The 17500-nt window shown below is 38.4% G+C and overlaps 1 protein-coding gene across 5 annotated transcripts in view; it reads right to left on the bottom strand.

Annotated features, from left to right (window-relative positions):
• The window catches only part of LOC135204247 (G-protein coupled receptor moody-like), a 55043-nt gene that overhangs the window by 24602 nt on the left and 12941 nt on the right, over positions 1-17500 (bottom strand). For all 5 annotated transcript variants that reach the window (XM_064234364.1, XM_064234360.1, XM_064234363.1 and 2 more), the window contains one exon: positions 8088-8155. The gene's annotated coding sequence lies outside the window, so the exon portion shown is untranslated. The remainder of the gene's footprint in view (positions 1-8087; positions 8156-17500) is intronic.

Here is a 17500-nt window from a genome sequence, read left to right as displayed (position 1 = left end):
TATATATATATATATATATATATATATATATCACTTGCAGACTAGGACTAAAATAGACATTTGAAATCTCAAAATTCATGAATCAAAAGAAAAGGAGAGAGAGAGAGAGAGAGAGAGAGAGAGAGAGAGAGAGAGAGAGAGAGAGAGAGAGAGAGGAAGCTCGATTGACATTCGTACCAAAAATTGTCCGTGGATCAAATTTCACATTGGTGGTTATGACGAAATAATAAGAATAATAATAATAATAATAATAATAATAATAATAATAATAATAATAATAATAATAATAATAATAATAATAATAATAATAATTCAAAGAAACCTCATAATCACATGAGTTAATAAAATAAAATGGAAAAGTAAATCCACAATAATATGTCTGATCTTGTTATTTAAAATACAAAGCAGAAAGCTTTCAAAGACCTGCACGGTCCTCCTTGTCAATCTCAAGGAGGACCGTGCAGGTCTTCGAAAGCTCTCTGCTTTGTATTTTAAATAACAAGATCAGACATATTATTGTGGATTTACTTTTCAAATAATAATAATAATAATAATAATAATAATAATAATAATAATAATAATAATAATAATAATAATAATGCTGATGTTTCTTGCACAGGCTCCAGTGGATGGCTTTTGCCACTGAATCATGCCTCTTTTGTACTGGTTCTGTGCAAGTGCCTGGCATTCACTTGCTAGTGGTTTATGGTTTCATTTTTCGTATTGCACTTCCTACATATGGGAGAGATGTTATTTCCGTCTATCGTACTTTGAACATATCTGGTTCTTAGGGCCTGATCTTGTGCCGCTGTTATCATTCCTTCAGTTTCCTTCTTTAGCTCTCCCCTCTGTAGCCATTGCCAATTGTCATCGCTGGCTAGTTCTTTAGTCTGTCTCATGTATTGTCCGTGCATTGGTTTGTTGTGCCAGTCCTCTGTTCTTTCTGTCTTTCTCCTGTCTCTGTATATTTCTGGGTCTTCGTCTACTTTTATTAGTCCTTCTTCCCATGCACTCTTTAGCCACTCGTCTTCACTGGTTTGCAGATATTGCCCCAGTGCTCTGTTTTCGATGTTGACGCAGTCCTCTATACTTAGTAGTCCTCTCCCTCCTTCCTTTCGTGTTATGTATAGTCTGTCCGTATTTGCTCTTGGGTGTAGTGCTTTGTGTATTGTCATTTGTTTCCTGGTTTTCTGATCTATGCTGCGGAGTTCTGCCTTCGTCCATTCCACTATTCCTGCGCTGTATCTGATTACTGGCACTGCCCATGTGTTTATGGCTTTTATCATATTTCCGGCGTTGAGTTTGACTTGAGTATCGCCTTGAGTCTCTGCATATATTCTTTTCCTGATCGTGTCCTTCATCTCTTGGTGTTTTATATCTCCTCCTTCCATTATTCCCAGGTATTTTGTATCCTGTCTCATCTATGTGTTTGATGTTGCTCCCATCTGGTAGCTTTATCCCTTCAGCTCTCGTTACTTTGCCTTTTTGTATGTTGACTAAGGCGCATTTTTCTATTCCAAACTCCATTCTGATGTCCCCAGATACAATCCTTACAGTCTGGATTAGGGTATCTATTTCCTTGATGCTCTTACCATACAGCTTGATGTCGTCCATGAACATCAGATGGTTGATTTTGTTGCCTCTTTTCTTGAGTTGGTACCCGGCATCCATCTTCTGTAGTACTTTTGTCATGGGAATCATGGCTACTACGAAGAGTAGTGGGGACAGTGAGTCGCCCTGGAAGATCCCTCTCCTGATATTAACCTCTGCTAGTCTTATTCCAGAGCTTGTAAGTATTGTATTCAGTTGCGCATTGCATTTTTTGAGGAACTGATGGTATTTTCCTCTGCCCCATATATTTTCAGGCATTCTATTAGCCATGTGTGTGGTATCATGTCGAAGGCTTTCTTATAGTCTATCCATGCCATGCTTAGGTTGGTTTTCCTTCTCTACTGTTCTTCATTACCATTTTGTCTATCAGGAGCTGGTCTTTTGTGCCCCTACACTTCCTTCTGCAGCCTTTCTGTTGGTGGGGGATGGTGTTTGTCTCCTCTAGGTAGTTGTATAGCCTTTCACTGATGATACCTGTTAGTAACTTCCACATTATTGGTAGGCAGGTGATAGGCCTGTAGTTACTGGCTATATTTCCCTTACTCTTGTCTTTTTGTACTAAGGATGTTCTTCCTGTGGTCATCCATTTGGGTGCTTGGTGATTTGAGATACAATGCTGGAGTTGTTCTGCTATCGGTGTAGGGCCTTGAAGTTTTTTGAGCCAGTATCCATGGACTTCATCGGGACCTGGGGCTTTCCAGTTTGGCATTTTCTTTAGTTGGTGTCTGACTGTGTCTGTCGTGATGTCTGTGAATCTTTGTTTTATTCTCCCTGTTTCTTCTTCCTTGACTTCCTGGAGCCTGTGATACTGGATTGCTCCATATGTTTTCCCAGAGTCTCTTACTTGGTTCGGCTTCAGGAATTTCTGGGTGGTTGTCTTCCCCTCTTAGTTGGCAGTAATAAGTGGTACGAGCACCAACCTGAAGGAGTGATAGAAAACGATCAGGCAAAGATCCTCTGGGACTATGGTATCAGAACGGATAGGGTGATACGTGCAAACAGACCAGACGTGACGTTGATTGACAAAGTCAAGAAGAAAGTATCACTCATTGATGTCGCAATACCATGGGACACCAGAGTTGAAGAGAAAGAGAGGGAAAAAATGGATAAGTATCAAGATCTGAAAATAGAAATAAGAAGAATATGGGATATGCCAGTGGAAATCGTACCCATAATCATAGGAGCACTAGGCACGATCCCAAGATCCCTGAAAAGGAATCTAGAAAAACTAGAGGCTGAAGTAGCTCCAGGACTCATGCAGAAGAGTGTCATCCTAGAAACGGCACACATAGTAAGAAAAGTGATGGACTCCTAAGGAGGCAGGATGCATCCCGGAACCCCACACGATAAATACCACCCAGTCGAATTGGAGGACTGTGATAGAGAAAAAAAAAAAAAAATAATAATAATAATAATTTACTTTAATCTTTGGATATGGAACCATATTTTATTGCAGCAACGTTGGAACCAACAGAAAATATGCATTTACGAAACCAATACTATTAACAAAAAAAAACATCTCATTTTATCTAATAAAAATCAGACAAACGTTTCCCACAGAGGCCGAGAACATTAATTTTGTCCCGAGTGACAATAAGGCTAAGTCGGAGATAAACCTCTATTATCCTTTCTCATATTCCTATGGTACCTCGACCAACCCCCCGTAAACCAACCAACCCCCACCCTCACCCCCACCCCCCGGTAGGCTATTCTCGATCCAACAAAGCATAAAACAGCGTTTAAGAAGCTCTACTATCACATATCTCTCGAACGAAGGCCATGTGAGTGAGGTCTCGTGTGTGATGAGACTGTGTGTGTATGTGTGAGAAAGTGTAGAGTAGCAGCTCGGAGCTGGTGGAGTAATGTCTACTCCTACTCCTATTCCTCCTCCCACAGAGGAAGGATAGAGAGAGAGAGAGAGAGAGAGAGAGAGAGAGAGAGAAACCCGAGTCGCTGGGACAGCTGTCTTCTCCCGCTAGAATAATTGTCACGGCCGATTTCAATCTTCTCGTGTCTCTTCTTCTTTCTTCTTTGTGCGATAAAAGTAAGAGTTGGAATAACGCGTGAATAAAAAAAAGAAATGATTAACAGATCACCTCCCTTCTCGATGAAGGCCAGGGGCATATACTGTCGGTGTTCTTCATCGACAGAGAAAACAAATAAATATAGGTTTGTGTTGTTTGAGACAATATACCACTTACTACGTATCGGCAAGTCCTCTTGGATTTTGCGTGTTATACGTAGCTTACTTCTTTAATAAATAGATCATTTTTTCGCTGTCTATTTTATACGTAGGTGGGCATAAGTGAATTCTAGGTTGTGAGAGGATAAACAGCATCCAATAAGCGCGTAAAACGTCGTAAAATCGTTAGCGACACATCTGCGAATGAGTAAGCAGGAGGGGTTGGCGATAACGCGTGAATTGGAAGAGGGAAAAGAAAGTGGAAAAGAAAAAGGGGGGAACCGGATTATGAACTAGATAAGACTGTAGTCTGGTTCGGTCCTCACAAAAGCGAAACAATTGACGGTCATCTGCAGATTACTACAAAGAAAGGCGCCATAACGAGGGACATCACTGTTCTTTGTTTTGTTGCCATTACTTATTGCATCAGTACCCTAATATTATTCTCGACGCATTCTAATACATTTTTATTTATTTATTTATTTATTCATTTTTTAAATGAGTGAGATCTCTTCCTTCTGTATTCCCCTTTACCTAATAAACGCCACAATATTCTTTGGAAGTAGGGGCCTTGTTCCATATGAATAGGGGTTATCATCATCTGAATAATAATAATAATAATAATAATAATAATAATAATAATAATAATAATAATAATAATAATAATAATAATAATAATGTACTCTTTGGAAGTTTGAATTTCAAGTCAGTGGCCCCTGTAGGCGGGTTGTTCCAATATGAATAGGGGTTATCATCTTCTGAATAATAATAATAATAATAATAATAATAATAATAATAATAATAATAATAATAATAATAATAATAATAATAATAATAATAATAATAATATTTTGGTAGGAGACCCTTTTTTAGGCAAGTACTGTTAGAAAGAATGGGAGAATTAAGCGAGTTGATTTTATATATTGTTTTTTTCTATTTTCCTTACAAATCGCTTCTGAGGCTCAGCGATATTTCTGAGTAACTGGCTTATATTCATATTGGAAATTTTCAAAAAATTATAAATGCTGAAGGTAATCTTTTATTAAAACAGGATATCAGGTCCAGGTCATGCAGGGGTCGTCGTCAGTGCCGGTATTATTTCGTAGGCGTAGTTCAGTTCCGGGCCGGGGTCACCTTTGGTTTAGGGCTGGTATTGGTGCTGGTGACCGCTGCTTGACCTGGACCTGAAATCCTGTTCTAATAAAAGATTACCTTCAGCATTTATATTTTTTTTGAAAATTCCCAATATGAATATTGGCCAGTTACTCAGAAATATCGCTGAGCCTGAGAAGCGAATTGTAAGGAAAAGAGAAAAAACAATATATAAAATCAACTCGCTTAATTCTGCCATCCTTTTTAATAATAATAATAATAATAATAATAATAATAATAATAATAATAATAATAATAATAAATAATAATAATAATAATAATAATAGAGTTAGTTAATAGTTCCTGAATGTATATAAATTTCTCCTCAAAGCTTTCGTCTCTCTTCCTCTCTGTGAAGGATAAACACAGACAGCATTGAGAGTAACTAGTGTCAAGTTATAGACGATATGCAGTCTGCATCTCTGATAACATTTTCTAAAACTAAAGACTTTCAAGGTCTCAAGAAGTTCACTGGGTATAATGATAAAAAATAAAATGGGGCGTAAACAAGATGACATAATATTTTTCTCAAAAATGTTTCCCTACTTTGTAGACAGATGAATAAAGTAAAGTGTTTTTACCTAAAGCTTTTAAGTGAAGGAACTCTAGAGGCGTTCAGATTTTCCCACTAGTGAAGCAAAATTCTTCTTAACTCTCTCTCTCTCTCTCTCTCTCGCTGAAATATGTATCATACATGGATTAACGCAGATTCGTCAAAATGTAAACTAGTGTAATATACATCTTGATATCCATATCTGATTCCCTCTGTTAGTCAAACAGAGAAGAGAGAGAGAGAGAGAGAGAGAGAGAGAGAGAGAGAGAGAGGAACATCATCAAGGAAATGCGGTGATGACAGAAGAGATAATGAGAAAAAACTCGAAATCTAGAAGAGGACGAGATTGATAAACTCTACGGGATGTACACTCCACATTCAAGATATTCCAAACACTATTTTCGAAAGTGAAGAATTAAAAATTGCTTTACAGGGACATCTCTGAACTGCTATTTCTCATAAATGAACTTGCAACGGGCTTCCACAGTCAGGGTCAAGCGGCAATATGGTCCAAAATGCTCCCAAAATCACAGTTGGAACGAGAGTAGAGATTGGTACGTGACCAGACCTTGGGCCATCAAGTTTCACGGCTGTTTCAGCGGATTTTAGTGACCAGCGCTGCTTCTGCAACTACCCTGTTGCTCATCTCTCTCTCTCTCTCTCTCTCTCTCTCTCTCTCTCTCTCTGCCTATGGTAGAAGACGGCAGCTTGGACACAAAGGGGCTAAAATGGCCTATAAAAATTAGGGCTTTCCTCTCCACCAAAACAAGATGGCAAATTAAAACTAACAATCGTAAATCATTTCACTGGACGATAAAGCAACCCCTTCCTCCAGCCCGCCCCCCCCCACCCACTACCCCCTTTGTTTTTTTATATTAATCTCCTTTTTCTTTCTCTCGTAGTTCTTTTCATCTTGTCTCTTCTTTCCATACTTCTTCTTCCTTCATTTTTTATTTTACTTCCTCATCCTCCTTCAACCCATCCATAAACAGGTGACATGGGACAGGTCTGTCTATAAGACCACAGTCTGAGGCGTCGATTGACGGGCATATCCCTTCCGTCCTATCGGTGTTAACGAGATTGACAGATGGGAGGAAGGTTTGTACGTTTTTTAAGAATTCTGTCTGTACGCTTCTTTTTTTTTTTTTTTTTTTTGCGCGCGTTTGACGTTTTCCGTCAATCTATATTTACGAATTCCGTCAATCCATAACCTTTTCTTTTTTTCTCTCTCTTTTTTTTTTTTTTTTTTGTTTTTTTTTTTTTACTTTTACGCGTAGTACGTCTCCCGTCAATTTACATTTTACGAATTCCGTCAATCCATTCTTTTATTTATTATTTATTTTTTTGCCTGTTTTACGATTTCCGTCAATTTACATTTTACGAATTCCGTCAATCCATTTTTTTTCTTTTTATTTCTTATTTTTGCGCGTTTTACGTTTTCCATCAATTTACATTTTACGAACTCCGTCAATGAAGTTGTTACTTTTACTTTTTTTTTTACGTTTTACGACTTCGGTCAATGAAGTTTTTACTTTTACTTTTTTTGACGTTTTACGAATTCCGTCATTGAAGTTTTTACTTTTGCACGTTTTAAGTTTTACAAATTTCGTCAATAAAATTATTACTTGTACCTTTTTTACCTTTTACGAATTCCATAAATATATCAATAAATTTTTTTTTACTTTTACGCAGGTAAAGAGAATAATTTACTAATAATGCTTTTTGTGTTTTAATTGTTTCTCTTCCTGTCTGTCTATTTGTCTGTCTATCTATCACACACACACACACACACACACACACGTACACACAAAGACTGTCCATCTATCCGACTCCAACCTCTAGACACAGCAACCAAAAAACTACACAGACGCTCCCAGGCCAATACCGCTGATAGTAGCGTTGCTCTGCCTAAACACAAACAATCTTCTTCTTCTTCTTCTTTTTCTTCTTCTTCTTTTTCTTCTTCTTCCATTTTGGCAGCCAAGGGATAAGACGACAACCCTCCCCCTCCCCCAGCCACCCAACCAACCCCCCACCGCCTCACACGCTCAGAGCTCCTCCCTCATAAAACTCATTTAACAAGGTCTTCCAACACATATGGCATGGGAGCTGCTACTCCTTCTTCTTCATCTTCTTTTTCTCCTCGTTTTTCCACGGCAAGTGTTTTTGTATATTGTGTTGCATACAGGGATTTGGGGTCTCTCTCTCTCTCTTACTCGCTCTTCTCTCTCTCTCTCTCTCTCTCTCTCTCTCTCTCTCTCTCTCTCTCTCTCTCTCTCTCTCTCTCTCTCTCTCTCTCTCTCGTCGGTATGCTGCTATTTTCCCCTATAAAAATAATAAATTTTAGGCTCGTATACGGTCTCGTCTGGCTTGATATTTTGCCCCTGTATATTATTAGAATACATAATAATAAAGTTTAGGCTCGTATATGGTCCCACGCCGTTCGTTATTGTTGTGGGAGAGAGAAGGAACTACAGCTTCAATTGACTATTCTTATTAATATATTAACAGAGATGAACACAATGAACAATACTATATCTATTCATATATATATACCCGAAGAAGATAAAGAGATCAATTTGTACTTACTTTCTTCGCGCTATGAAAAATCCCTACAGTCTAAAAGACTGTGTCAGCCTTCATCAGCCTTCTCAGATCTGTAAAGGAAGATGATAAAAGAAACTGAGAATTAATAATAATAATAATAATAGTAATTATAATAATAATAATAATAATCTTTAATGACGTATTGTCTTCAATGTCCATCGTGATTCCGTAAGCAAAATGAATCAGTGTTTCGAGAAATTCTCCAATAATAATAATAATAATAATAATAATAATAATAATAATAATAATAATAATAATAATCTTTAATGACGCATTGTCTTCAGTGTCCATCGTGATTCGTAAGCAAAATGAATCAGTGTTCCGAGAAATTCTCTCTCCTCTCTCTCTCTCTCTCTCTCTCTCTCTCTCTCAAGCATACATTATCGCATTCGGCTCGCATCTAAACAACCAGCGTTTCAGACCTCCCCCCCGCCCCCGCTAATTTTGAAGAGGAAAGCGCGACGTGGTGTCTCTCATTCCCTATATATATATATATATATATATATATATATATATATATATATATATATATATATATATATATATATATATTATAGGGAATGAGAAACACCACGTCGCGCTCCCCTCTTCGAATTTGGGGGGGGACGTTAAAAAGACACAAACACAAGAGGATTATTCCTTTGGGAGTCAATGAGTTTGGATGAGAGGACGCTGCGCTTACTGAGATAAACGCTCAAGAGCTCAAAACCACAGATTTGGGTAACTCGACCCTCACGCCTTCACATTGCCTCAAAGGATAAAAGAAAAAAGTAAAGCTACTCCTAGGTAAGAGGAGGAGGAGGAGGAGGAGGAGGAGGAGGAGGAGAGAGGAGGAGGAGGAGGAGAGAGGAGGCGGAAGAGGAGAGGGGAGTCCTAGTTGTATTAGTAGATACAGTTGTAGAAAATCGAAAATAAGTAAGAGCTTTAAATAAATCAAATTCGTTTGAAACGTGATGTATACAGTTTTGTATACATGGACGTCATAAACATACACATTTATACACAACTCACTCACACACAGGCAACAACAACACAGGAAACTGACGATAGGTGTTACAGTGTTAAAAAAAAATATCAAGAAAAATCATCTTGTGGACTGTGAATCATTTTTTTTTGTCATCCCCGTTTCGAAGAAAAATATGGTGACGTCTTCGGCAAAATGATTTTTTTTTTCTTTTTAGTTTTTTTTAGATGGACAGACAGACAGACAGATTGATTGACTGACTGACGGTGCCTTTGAGAGTGTGGTTATGTGCTGGTGGTCTTCTAAGGAGAATACAGGTCTGTCTGTACTTATCTGTATATATATATATATATATATATATATATATATATATATATATATATATATATATATGTGTGTGTGTGTGTGTGTGTGTGTGTGTGTCTGTGTCTGTGTGTTGTGTGTAGTGTGTATGTGCGTAGTCTCAAACAAATCTTCATCAACCGGCCTACACTCGAAAAGCGGATTGGATATCCAAGCTCATATACAGTAAACATACGAGCAATACGAGAGAAAGAGAGAGAGAGAGAGAGAGAGAGATGGTACATAAACATTCTTACGGCAAATAGTATTAAAACTGCAGACGTCTAAGAATTTATACATTATACGTAAATTATTACACAAAATACAAGACCATCAGAAATGGCAGAAATTAATAAAAATGAGAGAAAATTATTAAAAAAAAGACAAAGAATCAGTAGCAACAAGAAGCCAAAAAACGAACGACTCTTGCATTAAATGAATTACTAACAAGTAATGTAACCCTATATCACGCTAACCAACACACACACACACACACACACACACTAACAGAACAGCGTCATAAGCCTCGACACAGAAGAGTTGCAGCTTCGCATCGCCACCGGAAGACGGTGTCAATTCCCCCGTGTCATACGATAGGTGACACTCGCGCTTATCAATCATGTCCTCCTCCCGTGTTGCATGAGTTGCACAGCCTTGTAAAAAGGGACATTTGCAAGATAGACAGCGATAGATGACGGTCATGATGAAATCTAGACGTGGTTTATTTTTGAGAGGTCGAGAGCTTCGAAGATGTCTCGTCGTCTCTTCGAGACTCATTTTGAAAACCACAACAGCAGAAGATGCAGTTTGCATTTGGAGTGGGCGTGACCTTACGTAAACTCTACTGGGTGGGCGGGCGGGAAGGGCGGGCGTGGGGGGCTGGGGGGCGGGAGACTCCCTTTTGCATGATGATTAAACCATTGAGAAGTTGCTTCTTCTTCTTCTTCTCTTCTTCTTTTCCTTCTTTTGTATCCGGTGTCTAATTAGTATTCCTGCCAGTATGTCCGTTCGAGCTGCGCTATTCGCTCTTCTCAATTCATTTGTTCGAAAACTCGACGCTTCGAAATGGTCAGGTAAACGAGACGGGAAATATCAGGAAATACAAAGGAAGAGAGAGAATTCACAAACCCACATATTCACACAAACACACACAAACAAAGATAAAAACGCAAAAACAAACCCCCGAATTCATTAACGCCCCCGTAGAAGGCACAACAATCATAGGGCCATCAGCTGCACTGATGAGTTCCTTCTCTTCTCTCTCTCTCTCTCTCTCTCTCTCTCTCTCTCTCTCTCTCCACCGGAGATCCTATTCCCTTCCAAGAAGAAGACGGGACAGGAGGGTGAAGGAATGAAGGACCCAGTGGAGTGAAGAACTCGAAGAATGAAGGAACAAAAGAGTGAAGGAATGAAGGGCTGAAAAAGAGTGAAGGAATATACGACTGAAAAAAGTGAAGGAATGAAGGAATGAAGAGCCAAAAGAGTGAACCAATGAAGACCTGGAAAAGTTGAGGAATGAAGGAATGAAGAGCCAAAAGAGTGAACCAATGAAGACCTGGAAAAGTTGAGGAATGAAGGAATGAAGAGCCAAAAGAGTGAACCAATGAAGACCTGGAAAAGTGAAGGAATGAAGAGCCAAAAGGTGAAGGAATAAAGAACTGAAAAAAGTGAAGGAATGAAGAGCCAAAAGAGTGAAGCAATGAAGATCTGGAAAAGTGAAAGAATGAAGGACTGAAAAAAGTGAAGCAATGAAGGAATGAAGAGCCAAAAGAGTGAACCAATGAAGAACTAGAAAAGTGAAAGAATGAAGGACTAGAAAAGAGAAGGAATGAAGAGCCAAAAAGCGAAGGAATGAAGGACTAGAAAAAAGAGAGGGAGATAGCAGGAATAAAGGGTGTAGAGTGAAAAATTCAAGGAATGAAGGTCCAGACTCCAGAGGGCGTGAAGGAATGAAGGAATGAAGGGCTCCATACCTCAAGAAGATGTTCACACTTCACTGATATTCTTTCTCTCTGAGTTACTCTCTCCTTTTTGTCGGTGTGTGAGTGTGTGTGTGTGTGTGTGTGTGTGTGCGTAAATTTCTTCATTCTTCTCTCGTCTTCTTAGAAATAGCAGATGGAAACTGATGGTAAAAAAAAAAGCGTGTGTAATTCTATATTAGTATGGAGATAGCAGCTGTTGCTTATATCTATTGTGACCTTGCTTGTGTGTGTCAGTGTGTGTGTGTGTGTGTGTCAGTGTGGGTTCCTTTTTTGTATATGTTCATGTATGTACTGTTTATCTAAATACACATACATACAGACATACATATATTATTTTATCTAATAATTTTTATATAATAGATATTTTTTTATGTCATATGGCATTCCAATACAAATATTTAACTCTCTCTCTCTCTCTCTCTCTCTCTCTCTCTCTCTCTCTCTCTCTCTCTCCTTTCATCTCTCTTTTCTCTCTCTCTCATAAAGCTAAATTTAAAAATGTTTACGATAATGCAGATGTATTACGTCATGAATTCCCAACACATTTTCAAAAAAATATATAGTACATTTCTTGAAATAGATGTTTGCAGAATACAGATGAATACAATACGTCTCCTTCCTGATTCATATAATTAGGGAACTGGTGTCTGAAGCGAAACGTCAAACAAATGACTGTTTTTTGTGATTATAAGTGTAACAACAAAAATAACACTAATCTTTCATTAATCTCTTAATCCCTTATGAATGACGAAGCTGTCGTATATTCATTACCCTGAAAACTATTATCAACTTGGCCTCTTTTTTTAAAAAACATTTCTGTGAATAGAAGATGTGCACTCTCAAATACTAGTGGTTTCATCATTCATTTCTTTAGTTATCAAAATTCTATGACTTTTCATTCGTGTCCACGAATAATACGCAATTTCTACATAAAAAGGGGATATTTTTGATAAGTTCTCCCACATGAATAGCTTCCTGGTCCACGTATTAGTATATCTGTCAAGTGTCATCAATGAGCGTTATGACGTTGATAACTTTCTTCTCCAACTAGCCTGGCTTTTCTTTCACAAAGTTTCCAGATAATCCTGGAACGTTTTGAGTCTGAATTAGATCAATTATCTCTTAGTTTTATCCTTTTTTTTAATGTTAGAATTGGGTTAACGATACGGACGTGATGGAAAATAAGAAGTTTGAAAACTGTTGAAAACGTTGAAAAAGAACGCCTCCTATAAACACGCTATTTAGCACCTGCTTTACCGACAGCCGTATCGACTGTCTTTACTAAAAAGAGAAGAAAAAAAAAAAGTCACTGGAAGTGTTTTAGTTCCCCTGCGCACGGACACGTACCCAAGGTCCGTCCTCGCACCCCTATTAATTCTCTACTGCCCTGGTAAGTCCTGGCAAGGAGGTAAGGGCTGTCATAGGCTTAAAAACCGATGGTGTTGTAGCCTGCGTTGGTGTCGGGCTGAGTGGTCGCTGCCCAGCGCTTATTATCAACAACATCCTCCCGGAGGTTAGACTTCCTCGCGCCGCCCGTAAGACCGAGATTAACGTCTTATTCCCGTGAGCCGACGCCCTTACGGCCGCCCTAGGCTCTCTCTCTCTCTCTCTCTCTCTCTCTCTCTCGAAGTGGGCGCATGTCACGGGTTATTCCGGGAAAGGTCCTCGATTGTTGATTTCTGTATACATGTCCCATTGGCGTTTATGCTAGCTGTTTGTGTTTCCTGTCTGTCTGACTGTCTGTCTGTTAGTTGTCTGTTCGTCTGCTTGTCAGTCTGCCACTTGTGAATGAGAGCTCGTTTCATCGTTGAAGGTGATCTTGGAAACCGTTCAAAACATGGGGCAAGTATTGCGATAAGGAAGGGGGAGCATAATGCATTCAATTCAAATTTGGTGCCGACCACCGTAATATAAAACTGATTAAAACTACAACGAAATCATTCATAGTATATAAAACATCAACGAGAGAAAGAGAGAGAGACTTCAAAATACAATACAAGAGACTACAATGCATCACGATACAATACACAAAAAATAAATTTGTGAAAAATGCAGCAGAGACAAAATATATAGAGTACAGGTAAATTTACCAGACGAATTACGACGATACAAGTAAGACTGAATACAACAAAATACCGCAGATGCAAGAGACAAACTACCGCGAAATACAACAGCGTGCGAAGCAAAAACATGCAATGTATGAGACAAATGAAAGACGAAATACAATAACCAAAGTTCAGCGTCATCGTTCCTCGAAATTTTGACGCAAGAACAAAAGTGAATCAAAATTGGTCACGTGACGTCACGTCCCAACTTTTGGAAGACAATTTCGGCGATTCCTAGCCATTTCCTCTGTGCTAACGTTTCAGGGGAAATGCTGTATGAGTATACGTGAACGTAACCAGTTAATAACTTACACACATAAGCGCGCGCACACACATACACGCGCACACGCACACACACACACACACACACACACACACATATATATATATATATATATATATATATATATATATATATATATATATATATATATGTGTGTGTGTGTGTGTGTGTGTGTGTGTGTGTGTGTGTGTATAACTGAATCACGAAAGTTAGGAACGTGATAAATCCATAAATGTTTATTTTCCCTCGTGGCATATATTATATATATATATATATATATATATATATATATATATATATATATATATATATTACCCCTTTGAATATGGTAACGATTAAATTCATAAATGATCTCAGTGCGTTTGTTTACAGACTTACACTTAGCCCACACAAGCATGTCTGAATTCTCTCTCTCTCTCTCCTTCTCTCTCCTCCTTCTCTCTCTCTCTCTCTCTCTCTCTCTCTCATCTCTCTCTCGTCAGTTACCCCAACCTATCTGCAATGGCCATAGAAACCTAGGAAAATGTTTCTCGTTGTGTCCATCACTGTTTGCTCAAAGCTGCACTTGATTCTCTTCAAAAGCGAGACAACCATATTTCTCAATCTTTACACAGAGAGAGAGAGAGAGAGAGCAATCTTGGCCCAATTATTCCATTACAATGTCGCAAGAGTAAACGAAATTGCCTCTTTTTCTTCTTTTCTACCTTTTCAATTCTGATTGAGAAAATTGCAATAAACACTACCAGCCACTTGTGCCGATGACGAGGCAAATCGTCAGCTGTTTTACAAAGATTGGCTTTCGATAATGTCTCTCTTTGCCTTCGTCTGTATGTGTGTGTGTGTCTGTCACCCTCTGCTATACGTTTTAGTCTGTCTATCTGTCTGTTTCTCTCTCTCCTAGACTTGGCAAGCGACTCATTTTTAAATTCTATTTGCATACGTGATCCCATATGAATGTGTCCATAATAATAATAATAATAATAATAATAATAATAATAATTGTGATAGGATAACATCTCTTATTCCATCGCTATAGAATATGACACGGATAAAAGAATGACAAAAGCTGCAATAATAATAATAATAATAATAAGTTCTGTTAACTGTTTTTATTAAATCAATTCTATTTAACGGAACGTGTTTAAAATAGGGTCAACTTCTTTTCAAAATTTTCCATTCTCCTGACAGTGATAACAAAAACACCGAAGTAAGAGCATTCACTAGCAAAGATAAAACAAAACAGATAATAAACAAACGAACTATTCTCAAATGGGGGGGGGGGGGGGGGCGAACACCACAGACGGATCTGCTACAAAGCACTCCAATTGTCAGTGCCAATGGAGAAACTTGAGAGAGGTAGGAGCTACTAGGTGCCTCTCTCTCTCTCTCTCTCTCTTCTCCTCTCATCGTCTCTCTCGGTCTCTCATTCCTCTCTCTCTCTCTTTTTTTTAAGGGGGCGGTGGGCGGGGGAGTGTGTCATATGACACATGAAACTATTCCTGGTTCCTTCCCTTTTTTTTTTTTTCTAATGCCTCGTCAGATTCTGGCATTCGTATGAAAGGAAAGCGTGTGAATGTGAATGAGAGAGAGAGAGAGAGATAGATTATAATAGTATTATATAATAATAATGATAATGTTTTATGTCTATCATACATTCTACAATGTTTATTATGTGACAGAGAGAGAGAGAGAGAGAGATTGTAATAATAATAATAATAATAATAATAATAATAATAATAATAATAATAATCTTTTATGTCAATCATACATTCTACAATGTTTATTGAGAGAGAGAGGGGGGTGGGTTAGCCATTCTACGTAAACAGTTTCGTTGAGGTGAATAATTATTCACTGAAAGTATTCCTTCTCGCGTAATCGATGATTATTGCAACCATTCTTCGCGAGTGAACGAAAATTAAAATAAAATAGCTACCTTTCATTTATAATAATTGTTCTGTACTGTTCGACACGCACATTTATTTACCATTTTACATTTTCACTCCAACAAATAAATCATAAATGTCCTATCCTAAAATTCCTGCATCGTTCGAATAAGCGGAAATGACTTAAAGAAGCCGAGGTCAATATTATATTATAAGGAAAATTTAAGATATATATACAATACATATAGCTTCATGTCACCATGATTATAATCTCCCCGTCCAAGACTTCAGGAAGATAGCCGGCATGTATTCACAGCTGCTGAGAGAGAGAGAGAGAGAGAGAGAGAAGCAAGCAATGTGTGAGAGAGAGAGAGAGAGAGAGAGAGAGAGAGAGAGAGAGAGAGAGAGAGAGAGAGAGAAGGAATGAAAGACAGAGAGAAACAAGAAATGAGAGAGAAAGACAGAGAGCAGAGTGACCAGCCATCTGCATTTTTCTTCATCTTCCTCTTCTCCTTCCCCCATTTGTGGAAAGTTCGTCCTAAATTGGATGATTGCTCGGGACGCCGAGTGGACCCCGTCCACGAGAGCATATAATATCTCCCATGCGTGCTCGCTGCCTCAATAACGGAATAGCTTTGTAAACAATGTCCGCTGGCTTCGCAACTATACTCTATTTTTTTTCCATCTGTCCACCCGTCAGTGGTGTTTGGGTATGGTAACACTGCGTCCCGGGCTTTAGATAGTTACGCTATGTGTAAGTTTTAGGTAAATAAAAGGATATCTGGGTGTACATTTGCAACTGAAAAGTGTTTTAATAATTTACTGTATGCGAATTACACTGTTAATATTCGAAAAAGGATATTGTTATTATGGTTGAATGTAAGCTGAATGAGACTATCTAAAGCCCGGGACGCAGTGTTACCATACGCAAGACCCCCAGAGTTAAAAAGAGAGAGAAAAATATCACATCACAAAGCGAAAACATCATGGAAGAAAGGCGTAGACAATTTTTTTTTTTTTGTGGGGGGGAAGGAAAAACTGCAGATCTGCAATCCTGCAACCTTGCAACGTAGATAGGGAGGGCCCTTTCGTCGCATCATCAGTGCATTGCTTTCGAAGCACCCTTCCTTCCTTATCAAAACGCACGACGTTAGTCGGGGGGTGGGGTTGGGTTGGGGCGGCATTGGGGGGAGGGAGGAGGGTGAGGAAAGGGAGACAGAGAGATAGAAAACTGTCACCAGCTAATGCAAGCCATATGTCCCCCTCCTTCGCTAAGTCCATACGAGACAGGGAGAATCTTCTTACACACTTAAGGGATCTGTCAAGAGAGAGAGAGGTTCAGCCAGCAGCTTCCAGAGATGAAATGGATGTTGTTCTCCCTCAAATTATCGTCAGACATTGGACGAAATTGGTGTAGGATTGTCCGTGATTGTGGAGAGAGAGAGAAATGCTGACTGGTATAGGCGATGTTACACACTCAGTTCTCTTTCATCTTGTGGTTATTGAGAAGAAGGACACGATGCGTACACTTGACTTTAATAAAATTGCTGCAGTTTAACTTAGTTAAATAACACACACACACACATACATATGTGCATGCGTGTGCGCGGGGGTTTGTATGTCTGTATATATGTATTTGTATTATATATCTAAGAATATAAACGACATCACGCGTGTATAAGTGTCAAATATTACATACGCACGCACACACGTATATATATATATATATATATATATATATATATATATATATGAATAATTATCAATCACCATGATTATATAGATCATTCGAGCTCGAATGATCTTTATGAATCACGGTGATGTGATAATTATTCA

The sequence above is a fragment of the Macrobrachium nipponense genome, chromosome 44, assembly GCF_015104395.2.
Source record: "Macrobrachium nipponense isolate FS-2020 chromosome 44, ASM1510439v2, whole genome shotgun sequence".
Taxonomy (NCBI): Eukaryota; Metazoa; Arthropoda; class Malacostraca; order Decapoda; family Palaemonidae; genus Macrobrachium; species Macrobrachium nipponense.
The sequence above is the reverse complement of the archived record's forward strand: the minus strand, read 5'-3'. Positions and strand labels throughout refer to the sequence as shown.